The sequence below is a fragment of the Ovis aries genome, chromosome 4 (assembly GCF_016772045.2).
Source record: "Ovis aries strain OAR_USU_Benz2616 breed Rambouillet chromosome 4, ARS-UI_Ramb_v3.0, whole genome shotgun sequence".
Classification (NCBI taxonomy): Eukaryota; Metazoa; Chordata; class Mammalia; order Artiodactyla; family Bovidae; genus Ovis; species Ovis aries.
In genome coordinates, this window is record NC_056057.1 from 39,683,154 (window position 1) to 39,697,143 (window position 13,990).

Consider the following 13,990-nt stretch of genomic DNA (forward strand, 5'->3'; position numbering starts at 1 on the left):
TCCATTTTAATGTAAGTAATCTAACAATTTGGAAGTATCTCATCTGTGTTCCTAGTGATGCAGTGAGGTCTTTTGTTTTCCAAAAAAAGTGGTGGGGTCAATGAGGTGAAATGGTGTAAAAGTGGTTTCATGTATGATATATGGGAATATTCATTTCTGGGGCAAACTAGAATGAATGGTTGGTTACCTTGTGAATTACTAGGAATTCATAAGGAAAACATGCTAAGCATATACTTCAATATATTATTCCAGAATCTCTTTGTAAAACAAATGTAGTTTTCAAACTGAATATGTTGAGTAAACTTAAATATCTGTGAGATGACATAGGAATATGCTTTGAAATGAAGTGTTCTTTGTTAATAACAATTATCACACTTAATTCTAATGAATACTTATTGGACACATACTATGTCCCAGGCACTGTGCAGGCTACCAAGGGTTTATGGAGACACAATTCCTCTCCTCAGAGAACTTACAACCTAATAATCAAAAATCTCCATTTTTGAAGGTGCAAAGATGCCTGAAAACTATTGTAAGCTGATGTTTGGGAACTGCAGTGATTCTCTGTGGGAGAATAAATTGAAATATGAAAATGTGGAGGGTAATAAGTAAGCCTCTATGAAAGTCATGGTGTTAGTGGAATAAGAAAAAATAAACGAGAATTGACAGATTCTGGTTAAAAATTGCATGACAAACTGAAATTAAAAATAAGCTGCTCTTGGGAGCTCTCCTTCACTCCTGCAGTGTTTCTCCAGCCTCAAAAACCAGCTTCTTGGCTGACCTCTTTTTCACTTCTGGTGTTAATATGTGGACCCTCTCTCACCAAATCTGCAGTTTTTAATGAATCCATAAGGGAAAAAATAAGTGTCATCTCATTTCCATTATGCTTTATGAGGTGTGGGTTACTAAGAAGAATGTGAATACTGATGAATGAGGAAATGGCCTTGTCTGAATTAGGATGATGAAAGAGAATTGACAAGATGGAAGAAAATCCTTACAATGTTGCTTTTATAAGACACATACCTTATTACAGTCACAGGGAAAATACAGATTAAAAAAATCATATGTATGTAACAGGGAGGGAAAGAGCAAACTTTACTATTGGAATTTAAGTATTAAGGGACAAGAAGGTAAATGAATGAGTTTATATGTCTTTTCCCTTTCATGCAGAGAGAAGGTAAATGACGGGGACAAAAGAGGCGCATTTCTTTTTGGCCATAAGAACTCAAAGCACAGACTAGCTGAAGGACACCAGAGTTGAGAGTGAGCTTTCTCCTGAGACTGGGGGTGTTAGATGCATGCTGCAGACAAAAGTTGAGTAAATAGAGGAATTTAGCAGGTTTCTGGGTTGAAATTCAATATTTTAAAATGATGGATCTTCCAAAAGTACCAAATTTAGTTTTTACTGACTTCACAGGACACATCTTGCTTTTTACCTGCAGGCTCAACCACAGTGAGTGAACATAGCTAAACAGGATCTTTTTGCAACTTTGTGGCATCATGAAATATTAGCTCAGAGAAGACTGATAAGTAGTATTGAATAAATGCAGTCCTTTAACTTTTAAAAGTTAGAGATTTTGCCAGGTGCCTGCCTGCATGCATGCATGCATGCTAAGTAGCTTCAGTCATGTTTAACTCTTTTGTGAGCCCATGGGCTGTACCCTGCCAGGCTCCTCTGTCCATTGGATTCTCCAGGCCAGAATAATGGACTGGGTTGCCATGCCCATGTCAGGGGGTCTTTCCAACCCAGGACTGAATCCATGTTTCTTGAGTCTCATGCATTGGCAGGGTTCTTTACCTCTAGTGGCACCTGGGAAGCCCTGATACCTACCTAACTTCTATTAAAGATCACAGTGAATAGGCCTACATAAAACTGCTAAACCCTGATGCTTTCAACTTCTAAGATATCTTTTATTGGATTTTTCCATTTCCAATACTTTATTGGAAGAATACATATGTCCTTCAATTGCATATGATTATCCACAAAAGTAGATTAAATAATTGAGGAAAAAATTAGGATAAAGAGATAAATGTATTATACTTTTTCTTAATATAATATTAGAACCTTTTAAATACCACTGAAAGGCTACATTTGTTTTCTTTCTAAATTAGTTCAAGTACTGTCCTAAGCTCTTCTCACCATTATTTTATTAATCTTTAGGACAACCTTGTGAAATGAATATCATCATCTTTAATATGCAGAAAGAAATTGTTTGCAAGGTTACAGTTTTTTCCTAGGTTATACAGCTACTAAATGGAATGTAATTCCAACAGTGAAGACAGTCTTGTTATGCTTTAGAATATATGTTAATATTTTACATTTTTATATTGCCACATGTATTTTGAGAAAGTGAGCAGATCCCCAGTTAGGTACAAGGTTAATATGTCTCCTTATTCCATTGCTCTTTTTATAAAAAATACAAAGGAGAAGTCAAAGCTTTGCCACCAAATATCCACTTGTGGACATTTATATTTGAGATTCTTTAAAAACGAAAAATGTAGAAGGAAATTCTTAGACCAAAACTTATGTGGATAATTTTAAGAACTTTCCTTATTGTGGTGTGCATGGAAGTGGCTTTGAAAGAATTGCTAAGAATGGTACAGAAAGTTTTTCTTGTCTTCATGGTTGTTCAACTGAAGGAAATATAGTTAATTATGTTTTTATATAATGTTATAACATATTCTTTTAAATATCATTTTAAGACTGTTATACCTTGTGGTTCTTTCAGTTAATAGCTTTGTGATCTACCCAAGATGTTTAACCTCATGGAATTGTTGAGATAGTTGACATAATCCATATAAAATATTCATTGACCTGTAATCAGAACTCAACAAATGTCATTCATTTGTTTTATTAAATAAGGATATAATATTGTATTAGTTGGAGATATAGATGGAATTAATGTAGCAAAGAGATAAATTAACCATATATTTTCCTCTCATATAACAGTCTGGAGGTGAGCAATGTAGGGTCAACATAGTGGCTCTGCCATCCTCAGTATATGGCTTCCTTCCTGGGTCCAAGGTGATCCTTCTAGTTGCCCTTATTTTCCAGCCTTCATGCAAAGGGAGAGAGACTAGCAAAGCAGGTACACAGTCATATTTGCTTCCATTCCAGTGGTCAGAACTTACTGCCAGGGCCATATCTTACTGAAAAGAAATTGGGAAAATGAAATCTTTAGCTGAGTGGTCATATACCTCCTCTATAACAGTGGAAGACAAGAACAAAGAGTGGAGGATAACTAGTAGTCTTTCACGGATAATTCTTTCACTGATAATGTATCATTATTTGAAGAACTATATATAAAAATGTATTAAACACCTGCTAATACAAAATGGAATATATATTTAAACATAATTAAGAGTAAAATTGTAGATGAAGGAAAAATAAAGACTCCCAGATTATGAAACAGATGGTATTTTGTTTTCTATAAGATCATTTTATGTAAAATATAATACAGTCTCAAATTTTATCCTGCACACAACATTACATGGGAACTTTATGCATTTACAAAATTATTTATTACTGACTATACATTTATGAAGAAAGATTTAGCATACTATTCTGTCCTCATTTTTAAAAATTTATTTTAATTAGAGGCTAATTACTTCACAATATTGTGGTGGGTTTTGTCATATATTCACATGAATCAGCCATGGGTATACATGTGTTCCCCATCCTGAGCCCCCCTCCTACCTCCCTCCCCATCCCATCCCTCTGGGTCATCCCAGTGCACCAGTCCTGAGCACCCTGTCTCATGCATTGAACCTGGACTGGCGATCTATTTCACATATGATAATATACATGTTTCAATGTTATTCTCTCAAATCATCTCACCCTCCCCTTCTCCCACAGATTCCAAGAGTCTGTTCTTTACATCTGCATCTCTTTCACTGTCTCCCATTTAGAGTCACTGTTACCATCTTTCTAAATTCCATATATATGAATTAATATACTGTATTGGTGTTTTTCTTTCTGACTTACTTCATTCTGTATAACAGGCTCTAGTTTCATCCACCTCATTAGAACTGATTCAAACTCATTCTTTTTAATGGCTGAGTAATATTCCATTGTGTATATGTACCACTGCTTTCTTATCCATTTGTCTGCCGATGGACATCTAGGTTGCTTCCAAGTCCTGGCTGTTGTAAAAAGTGCTGTGATGAACATTGGGGTACACATGTCTCCTTCAATTCTGGTTTCCTCGATGTGCATGCCCAGCAGTGGGATTGCTGGGTCATATGGCAGTTCTATTTCCAGTTTCTTAAGGAATCTCCATAGTGGCTGTACTAGTTTGCATTCCCACCAACAGTGTAAGAAGGTTCCCTTTTCTGGTGGAGTTTTTAGGGTTTTCTGTGTAGAGGATCATGTCATCTGCAAAGAGTGAGAGTTTTACATCTTCTTTTCCAATCTGGATTCCTTTGATTTCTTTTTCTTTTCTTATTGCTGTGGCTTAAACTTCCAAAACTAGGTTGAATAGTAATGGTGAGAGTGGGCACCCTTGTCTTGTTCCTGATTTTAGGGGAAATGCTTTCAATTTTTCACCATTGAGGATAATGTTTGCTTCATATATGGCTTCTATCATGTTGAAGTATGTTCCTTCTATGCCTGCTTTCTGGAGGGTTTTTTTTTATCATAAATGGATGTTGAATTTGTCAAAGGCTTTCTCTGCATCTATTGAGATAATCAAATGGTTTTTATCTTTCAATTTGTTGATGTGGTGTATCACATTGATTGATTTGTGAATATTGAAGAATCCTTGCATCCCTGGGATAAAGCCCACTTGGTCATGATGTATGATCTTTTAAACATGTTGTTGGATTTTGCTAGCTAGCATTTTGTTAAGAATTTTTGCATCTATGTTCATCAGTGATATTGGCCTGTTTTCTTTTTTATCTGGCATCTTTTCTGGGTTTAGTACTAGGGTGATAGTTGCCTCATAAAATGAGTTTGGAAGTTTACTTTCCTCTGCAGGAGTTTGAGTAGGATAGGTGTTAGCTGTTCTCTAAATTTTTGGTAGAATTCAGCTGTGAAGCCATCTGGTCCTGGGCTTTTGTTTGTTGGAAGATTTCTGATTACACTTTCGATTTCTGTGCTTGTGATGGGTCTGTTAAGATTTTCTATTTCTTCTTGGTTCAGTTTGGAAAGTTATACTTTTCTAAGAATTTGTCCATTTCTTCCAAGTTGTCCATTTTATTGGCATATAGTTGCTGATAGTAGTCTCTTATGATCCTTTGTATTTCTGTGTTGTCTGTTGTGATTTCTCCATTTTCATTTCTAATTTTGTTGATTTGATTCTTCTCCCTTTTTTTCTTGATGAGTCTGGCTAATGGTTTGTCTATTTTATTTATCTTCTCAAAGAACCAGCTTTTAGCTCTGTTGATTTGGGCTATGGTTTCCTTTGTTTCTTTTGGATTTATTTCTGCCCTAATTTTTATGATTTCTTTCCTTTTTCTAGTCCTATGGTGCTTTATTTCTTCTTTTCTAGTTGCTGTAGGTGTAGAGTTAGGTGATTTATTTGATTTTTCTCCTGTTTCTTGAGGTAGGCTTGTATTGCTATGAACCTTCCCCTTAGCACTGCTTTTATTGAATTCCATAGGTTTTGGGTTGCTGTGTTTTCATTTTCATTCATTTCTATGCATATTTTGATTTCTTTTTAGATTTCTTCTGTGATTTGTTGGTTATTCAGAAGTATGTTGTTTAGCCTCCATATGTTTGTATTTTTAATATTTTTTTCCTGTAGTTGACATCTAGTCTTACTGCATTGTGATCAGAAAAGATGCTTGAGATGATTTCAGTTTTTTTGAATTTACCAGACTAGATTTATGACCCAGGATGTGAACTATCCTCGATAAGGTTCTGTGTGCACTTGAGAAAAAGGTGAAATTCAGGCTTCAGCAATACGTGAACCGTGAACTTCCAAATGTTCAAGCTGGTTTTAGAAAAGGCAGAGGAATCAGAGATCATATTGCCAACATCTGCTGGATCATGGAAAAAGCAAGAGAGTTCCAGAAAAACATCTATTTCTGCTTTATTGACTAAGGCAACGCCTTTGACTGTGTGGGTCACAGCAAACTGTGGAAAATTCTGAAAGAGTTGGGAATAGCAGAGCACCTGACCTGACTCTTGAGAAACTTGTATGCAGGTCAGGAAGCAACAGTTAGAACTGGACATGGAACAACAGACTGGTTCCAAATAGGAAAAGGAGCATGTCATTGCTGTATATTGTCACCCTGCTTATTTAACTTATATACAGAGTACAGCATGAGAAACGCTGGGCTGGAAGAAGCACAAGCTGGAATCAAGATTTCTGGGAGAAATATCAATAACGTCAGATATGCAGATGACACCACCCTTATGGCAGAAAGTGAAGAGGAACTAAAAAGCCTCTTGATGAAAGTGAAAGAGGAGAGTGAAAAAGTTGGCTTCAAGCTCAGCATTCAGAAAACGAAGATCATTGCATCTGGTCCCATCGCTTCATGGGAAAGAGATGGTGAAACAGTGAAAACAGTGTCAGACTTTATCTTTTTGGGGTCCAAAATCACTGCAGATGGTGACTGCAGCCATGAAATTAAAAGACGCTTACTCCTTGAACGGAAAGTTATGACCAAACTAGATAGCATATTGAAAAACAGAGACATTACTTTGCCAACAAAGGTCGGTTTAGTCAAGGCTGTGGTTTTTCCAGTGGTCATGTATGGATGTGAGAGTTGGACTGTGAAGAAGGCTGAGCGCCGAAGAATTGATGCTTTTGAACTGTGGTGTTGGAGGAGACTCTTGAGAGTCCCTTGGACTGCAAGGAGATCCAACCAGTCCATTCTAAAGGAGATCAGCCCTGGGCGTTCTTTGGAAGGAATGATGCTAAAGCTGAAACTCCAGTACTTTGGCCACCTCATGCAAATAGTTGACTCATTGGAAAAGACTCTGATTCTGCGAGGGATTGGGGCAGTAGGAAGAGGGGACGACAGAGGATGAGATGGCTGGATGCCATCACTGACTTGGTGGACGTGTGTTTGAGTGAACTCCAGGAGTTGGTGATGGACAGGAAGGCCTGACGTGCTGCAATTCATGGGGTTGCAAAGAGTCGGACACGACTGAGCGACTGAGCTGAACTGAACTGAACCGAGGGTGAAGTGTCATATAGATATCAATTAGATGTAACTGGTCCATTGTATCATTTACAGTTTGCGTTTCCTTGGTAATTTTCTGTTCGGTTGATCTATCCATAGGTGTGAGTGGGTTATTAAAGTCTCCTACTATTATTGTGTTACTGTTAATGTCCCCTTTCATACTTGTTATCATTTGCCTTACATACTGTGGTGCTCCTATGTTGGGTGCATATATATTTATAATTGTTATATCTTCTTCTTGGATTGATCTTTGATCATTATGTAGTGTTCTTCTTTGTCTCTTTTCACGGCCTTTATTTCAAAGTCTATTTTATCTGATATGGATATTGCTACTCCTGCTTTCTTTTGGTCTCCATTTGTGTGAAATATCTTTTTCCGGCCCTTGACTTTCAGTCTGTATGTGTCCCTGGGTTTGAGGTGGGTCTCTTGTATACATAGGGGTCTTGTTTTTGTATCCATTCAGCCAGTCTTTGTCTTCTGATTGGGGCATTCAACCCACTTACATTTAAAGTAATTATTGATAAGTATGATCCCGTTACCATTTACTTTGTTGTTTTGTGTTCAAGTTTATAAACCTCTTCTGTGTTTCCTGTCTAGAGGAGATCCTTTAGCATTTGTTGGAGAGCTGGTTTGGTGGTGCTGAATTCTCTGAGTTTTGGCTTGTGTGTAAAGCTTTTGATTTCTGCTTCATATCTGAATGAGATCCTTGCTGCGTACAGTAATCTGGGTTGTAGGTTTTTCTCTTTAAGTATGTCCTTCCATTCCCTTCTGGCTTAAAAAATTCTATTGAAAGATCAACTTTATCCCATGTTTCGCCTTGGGTTTATCCTGTGTGGGATTCTGTGGGTTTCTTGGACTTGGGTGGCTATTTTCTTTGCCATGTTAGGGAAGTTTTCAACTATTATCTCCCCAAGTATTTTATCATGGCCTTTCTTTTTGTCGTCTTCAGGTACTCTTATGGTTAGAATGTTGAGGCCTTTAACATTGTCCCAGAGGTCTCTGAGGTTGTCCTCGTTTCTTTTAATTCTTTTTTTTTTTCCTCTCTGCTTCATTTATTTCCACCATTCTATCTTCTAACTCACTTATCCTATCTTCTGCCCCAGTTATTCTACTGTTGGTTCCCTCCAGAGTGCTTTTGATCTAAGTTATGGCATTATTCATTATTGATTGACCTTTTAAAATTTCTTCTAGGTCCTTGTTAAATTTTTCTTGCATCTTCGCCTTCCTTGTCTCCAGGCTATTTATCTGTAACTCCATTTTGTTTTCAAGATTTTGGATCACTTTTACTATTATCATTCTGAATTCTTTTTCAGGTAGACTCCCTATCTCCTCCTCTTTTGTTTGGTTTGGTGGACTTTTATCTTGTTCCCTTACCTGCTAAAAATTTGTCTGCCTTTTCATCTTGTTTATATTGTTGTGTTGGGGTGGCCATTCTGTATGCTGTAAGTTTGTGGTTCCTCTTTATTGTGGAGGTTCCTCCCTGTGTGGGGGGTTGCATGTGTGGCTCGTCAAGGTTTCCTGGTTAGGGAAGCTTACGTTCATTTTCTGGTGGGTAGAGTTATATCTCTTCTCTCTGGAGTGCAATGAAGTGTCCAGTAGTCAGTCTTGAGATGTCTGTGGGTTTGATGTGACTTTTGGCTGCCTGTATTTTTGTGCTCAGGTTTATGTTCCTGTGTTGTTGGAGAATTAGCTTACTGTGTCTTTCTCTGAAACTTGTTGGCTCTTGGGTGGAGCTTCGTTTCACTGTAGGTATGAAGGCTTTTAGATGGGCTCTTGTTGATTAATGTTCCCTGGAGTCGGGAGTTTTCTGGTGTTCTCACGTTTTGGGCTTAAGCCTCCTACCTCTGGTTTTCAGTCTTAATCTTACAGTAGCCTCAAGACTTCTCCATCCATACAACACAGATGATAAAACATATAGGCTAATGGTGAAAAGGTTCTCCACAGTGAGGGACCCCCAGAGAGGTTCACAGAGTTACATGAAATGAGAAGAGGGAGGAGGGAGATAGAGGTGACCAGAAGGAAAAGAGGGGGAATCAAAAGGGGAGAGAGCAATCTACCCAGTAATCAACTCCCTATTTGCTCTCCACAGTCTGGAACACTCAGAGAGGTTCATGGAGTTACATAGAGAAGAGAAGAGGGAGGAAGGAGATAGACGTGACCACGAGGAGAGGAGGGGGAGTCAAAAGGAGAGAGACCAATCTAGCCAGGGATCTGTTCCTTAAGTGTTCTCCACATCCTGGAACGCTGAAGGAGATTCACAGGGTTAAGTAGAGAAGAGAAGGGGGAGGGAGGAGATAGAGGTGACCTGGCGGAGAAAAAGTGTCAAAAGGGGAGAGAGCAATCAAGCCAGTAATCACACTCCTAAGTAAAAATGGGTACTGAAGATTGGATTCTTAAAGGTACAAAATTGATAACAAATGCCAAAAAGCAAAGATTAAAAGTCTGGAGTTAAGGTTAGACTCTCGAAAATACAATATTACAAAAACAAAACAAAATCGCAAAAGTTATAAAAAAGTATATATGAAAGTTGCTTTAAAAATAGCATCTTTTTTTGGTAAGGTAATAGGTTTTAACAATGAAAATTAAAGGAGTAATAAACTTAAAAATTAAAAAAATTGAAAAAATTCTAGAATGGTAATAGTAAAATATATCTAGGAATTTCTCTGGAGCTGTTGATTGCAGTGTGAGGTCAGTTCAGTTCCAGATAGTTCCTTGTTCCAGCTTATACTTCTTCTCAAGGTCTACAGGTCCCTTCCAATGTAGTCAATGTTACAGGGTTTTAATCTGTTGCACCTGTCACTTCCAAAGCAATTCCCTCTCCTTTGGTTTCCTCTGTTTGCAAGTCTCTTCAGTATCTAACTTCCACCCTGACACAAGAGGGCGAAGGTGGTCATTTATTTAGGCTTATTTGTTCAGTTGTGCTTATTTAACTTATATGCAGAGTACATCATGAGAAACGCTGGACTGGAAGAAACACAAGCTGAAATCAAGATTGCCAGGAGAAATATCAATAACCTCAGATATGCAGATGACACCACCCTTATGGCAGAAAATGAAGAGGAACTAAAAAGCCTCTTGATGAAAGTGAACGAGGAGAGTGAAAAAGGTGGCTTAAAGCTCAACATTCAGAAAACGAAGATCTTGGCACCCGGTCACATTACTTCATGGGAAATAGATGGGGAAACAGTGGAAACAGTGTCAGACTTCATCTTTTTGGGGTCCAAAATCACTGCAGATGGTGACTGCAGCCATGAAATAAAAGACACTTACTCCTTGGAAGAAAAGTTATGAGCAACCTAGATAGCATATTCAAAAGCAGAGATATTACTTTGCTAACTAAGGTCCTTCTAGTCAAGGCTATGATTTTTCCAGTAGTCATGTATGGATGTGAGATTTGGACTGTGAAGAAGGCTGAGCGCTGAAGAATTGATGCGTTTGAACTGTGGTGTTGGAGAAGACTCTTGAGAGTCCCTTGAACTGCAAGGAGGTCAGCCCTGGGATTTCTTTGGAAGGAATGATGCGAAAGTTGAATCTCCAGTACATTGGCCACCTCATGCGAAGAGCTGACTCGTTGGAAAAGACTGATGCTGGGAGGGATTGAGGGCAGGAGGAGAAGGGGACGACCGAGGATGAGTTGGCTAGATGGCATCACTGACTTGATGGATGTGAGTGTGAGTGAATTCCGGGAGTTGGTGATGGACAGGGAGGCCTGGCGTGCTGCGATTCATGGGGTCGCAAAGAGTCGGACAGGACTGAGCGACTGAACTGAACTGAACTATTCAGTTGTGCTGTGGGGAGGGAGGAACACTGCAAACAAATGTCACTGGCATGTTTGGGGAGTGCCCACAGTTTCTGGGCCACATTGGGCTTGCCCCCACTCACAGCGTGTGTACTTTCCCAGTCTACACTGCTCAGGCTTCAGGTTGCTCTGCAGGGGATCTGTCTAAAGCGGGCCCTGGCTTGTGTGCACTTCCCAGGCCTAAGCCACTCAAGTTCAGGTTCTGGGGTACTTCACAAAGGCACAGACTCAGTTGGGTGTGTGTTTTGTGCCCTTTACAGGTCCGAGCAGCTCAGGTGACCAGGTGCTTGGTGAGTGCTCTCCCCAGGTGGGGTGGTGAGTCTTATCACTTCCCTGGTCCAGCTACTCAGTTTCCCGGGTGTGCATTGGGGGCGACGTCTCAGGTGTGTTGTGCGTCTCCTCTGGGGAGCTGATCTCTGGCTGGAACCCTCCTGGTGGATATCAACCATCCAGGATCCCAGGAAGACTTGGTTAGCAACTGGGAGCCTGCTTGCAGTTTGGGAGAGTATGCCGTCCTGGGGCCAAGTTTGCCCCCTTGGCTTCTGGCTCTGGCTATTGCCTGCCTGCCTCCCTGCCTCTGGCAGGGCAGGGGCCGGTCCGTAGCTGGCTAGCTCTCCTCTGGTATTCGCTCAGTCCTTTGTTCTGTGAGCAGCCCGGCACTGCCTTAGGTTAGTGCTTTTCACAGGAAAGTTCTCTCTCTCCTCTTTTTTTTTTTTTCCTCTCTCTGGCTATCCCGCAATTTGGATTGCTATCTCACGTTAGCTCCTTCAAATTGTCCTCAGGACATTCAGGCCCAGTCCTTACCGTAAGCAACTCAGCCCGCGCCTCCCTGTTCAGCCCCTGTTTGCTGGTGGCAGATTGGTGTCTGGGCTACTTCTCCGCTGGGAGTTGTGGTTAGGTGCGTAATCTGTGGGTTTTATTTATTTATTTTTTTCCTCCGGGTTATGTTGTCCTCTGAGATTCCAAAACTCCCCACAGACCCACTGGTGAGAGGGTTTTCTGGCCTTTGGAAACTTCTCCTCTTTTACGACTCCCTCCCCAGGACGGGTCTCTGTCTCTAACTCTTTTGTCTCCTTTTTTTTATCTTTTATATTTTGTCCTACCTGCTTTAAAAGACAGTGGGCTGCCTTTCTGGGTGCCTGGTGTCCTCTGCCAGCATTCAGAAGTTGTTTTGTGGTATTTGCTCAGTGTTCAAATGATCTTCCAATGAATTTGTGGGGGAGAAAGTGGTCTCCCCATCCTGCTGCTGCTGCTGTTAAGTCACGTCAGTCCTGTCCAACTCTGTGCGACCCCATAGACAGCAGCGTACAAGGCTCCACTATCCCTGGGATTCTCCAGGCTCTGCCATTTTCCAGATATGTATTTTTAAGCACTTTGAATTATAGAATTTTTAAAAACATTGTAATACTTTTATTTATTTTCTACTGGTTAAATTTGACATTATGTAAATATAAGGTATTTATGGCAGAAAGTGAAGAGGAACTAAAAGCCTCTTGATCAAAGTGAAAGTAGAGAGTGAAAAAGTTGGCTTAAAGCTCAACATTCAGAAAACGAAGATCATGGCATCTGGTGCCATCACTTCATGGGAAATAGACGGGGAAACAGAGGAAACAGTGTCAGACTTTATTTTTTGGGCTCCAAAATCAGTGCAGATGGTGATGGCAACCATGAAATTAAAAGACGCTTACTCCTTGGAAGAAAAGTTATGACCAACCTAGACAGCATATTCAAAAGCAGAGACATTACTTTGCCGACTAAGGTCCGTCTGGTCAAGGGTATGGTATTTCCTGTGGTCATGTGTGGATGTGAGAGTTGGACTGTGAAGAAGGCTGAGCGCTGAAGAATTGATGCTTTTGAACTGTGGTGTTGGAGAAGACTCTTGAGAGTCCCTTGAACTGCTTGGAGATCAGCCCTGGGATTTCTTTGGAAGGAATGATGCTAAAGCTGAAACTCCAATACTTTGGCCACCTCATGCATAGAGTTGACTCACTGGAAAAGACTGATGCTGGGAGGGATTGGGGGCTGGAGGAGAAGGGGATGACAGAGGATGAGATGGCTGGATGGCATCACTGACTCGATGCACGTGAGTCTGAGTGAACTCTGGGAAATGGTGATGGACAGGGAGGCCTGGCATGCTGCGATTCATGGGGTTGCAAAGAGTCGGACACGACTGAGCGAACTGAACTGAACTGAAGGTATTCATTATGTTACTTTGACTCCGTTATATTTTTTAGTATGCATGCCATTTTAATAATATTTATCATATTATGTACTTATAGGACAGTGTTATCTGTGGTCAGTAAACCATTCATTAAATCTGCATCATTATTTTAGTACTTGTTATAAGTTTGTACCCTTAGAGACTATTAATCTTATTCCATTGCCCCCCAGTAACCCCTAGTTTACACTCTGTTGTTGGTTTGGCTCAGATGGTAAAGCGTCCGCCTCAGATGCGGGAGACCCGGGTTTGATCCCTGGGTCAGGAAGATCCCCTGGAGAAGGAAACGGTAACCGACTCCAGTATTTATGCCTGGAAAATCCCATAGACTGAGAAGCCTGGTGGGCTACAGTCCATGGGGATGCAAAGAGTCAGACACAACTGAGTGACTTCTTTGTGTGTCTGTGTGTGTGTGTTGGTTCTTCTAATGTTTGAATTTTTGGACATTCCACCTGTGTCCACTGAGTTGGTGATGCCATCCAACCGTCTGTTGTCCCCTTCTCCTCCTGCCTTCAACCTTTCAAGCATCAGGATCTTTTCAAATGAGTTAGCTCTTCACATCAAGTGGCCAAAGTATTGGAGTTTCAGCTTCAGCATCAGTCCTTCCAGTGGATGCTGCTGCTGCTGCTAAGTTGCTTCAGTCGTGTCCATAGACGGCAGCCCACCAGGCTCCCCCGTCCCTGGTTTTCTCCAGGCAAGAACACTGGAGTGGGTTGCCGTTTCCTTCTCCAGTGCATGAAAGTGAAAAGTGAAAGTGAAGTTGCTCAGTCGTGTCTGACTCCTAGCGACCCCATGGACTGCAGCCTACCAGTTTCCAGGCAAGAGTACTATTCAGTACTGAT

General features: G+C 40.4%; 1 protein-coding gene across 22 annotated transcripts in view; it reads left to right on the plus strand.

The window, feature by feature from the left end:
* The window catches only part of CACNA2D1 (calcium voltage-gated channel auxiliary subunit alpha2delta 1), a 540,433-nt gene that overhangs the window by 112,409 nt on the left and 414,034 nt on the right, over positions 1 to 13,990 (plus strand). The window lies entirely within an intron of this gene.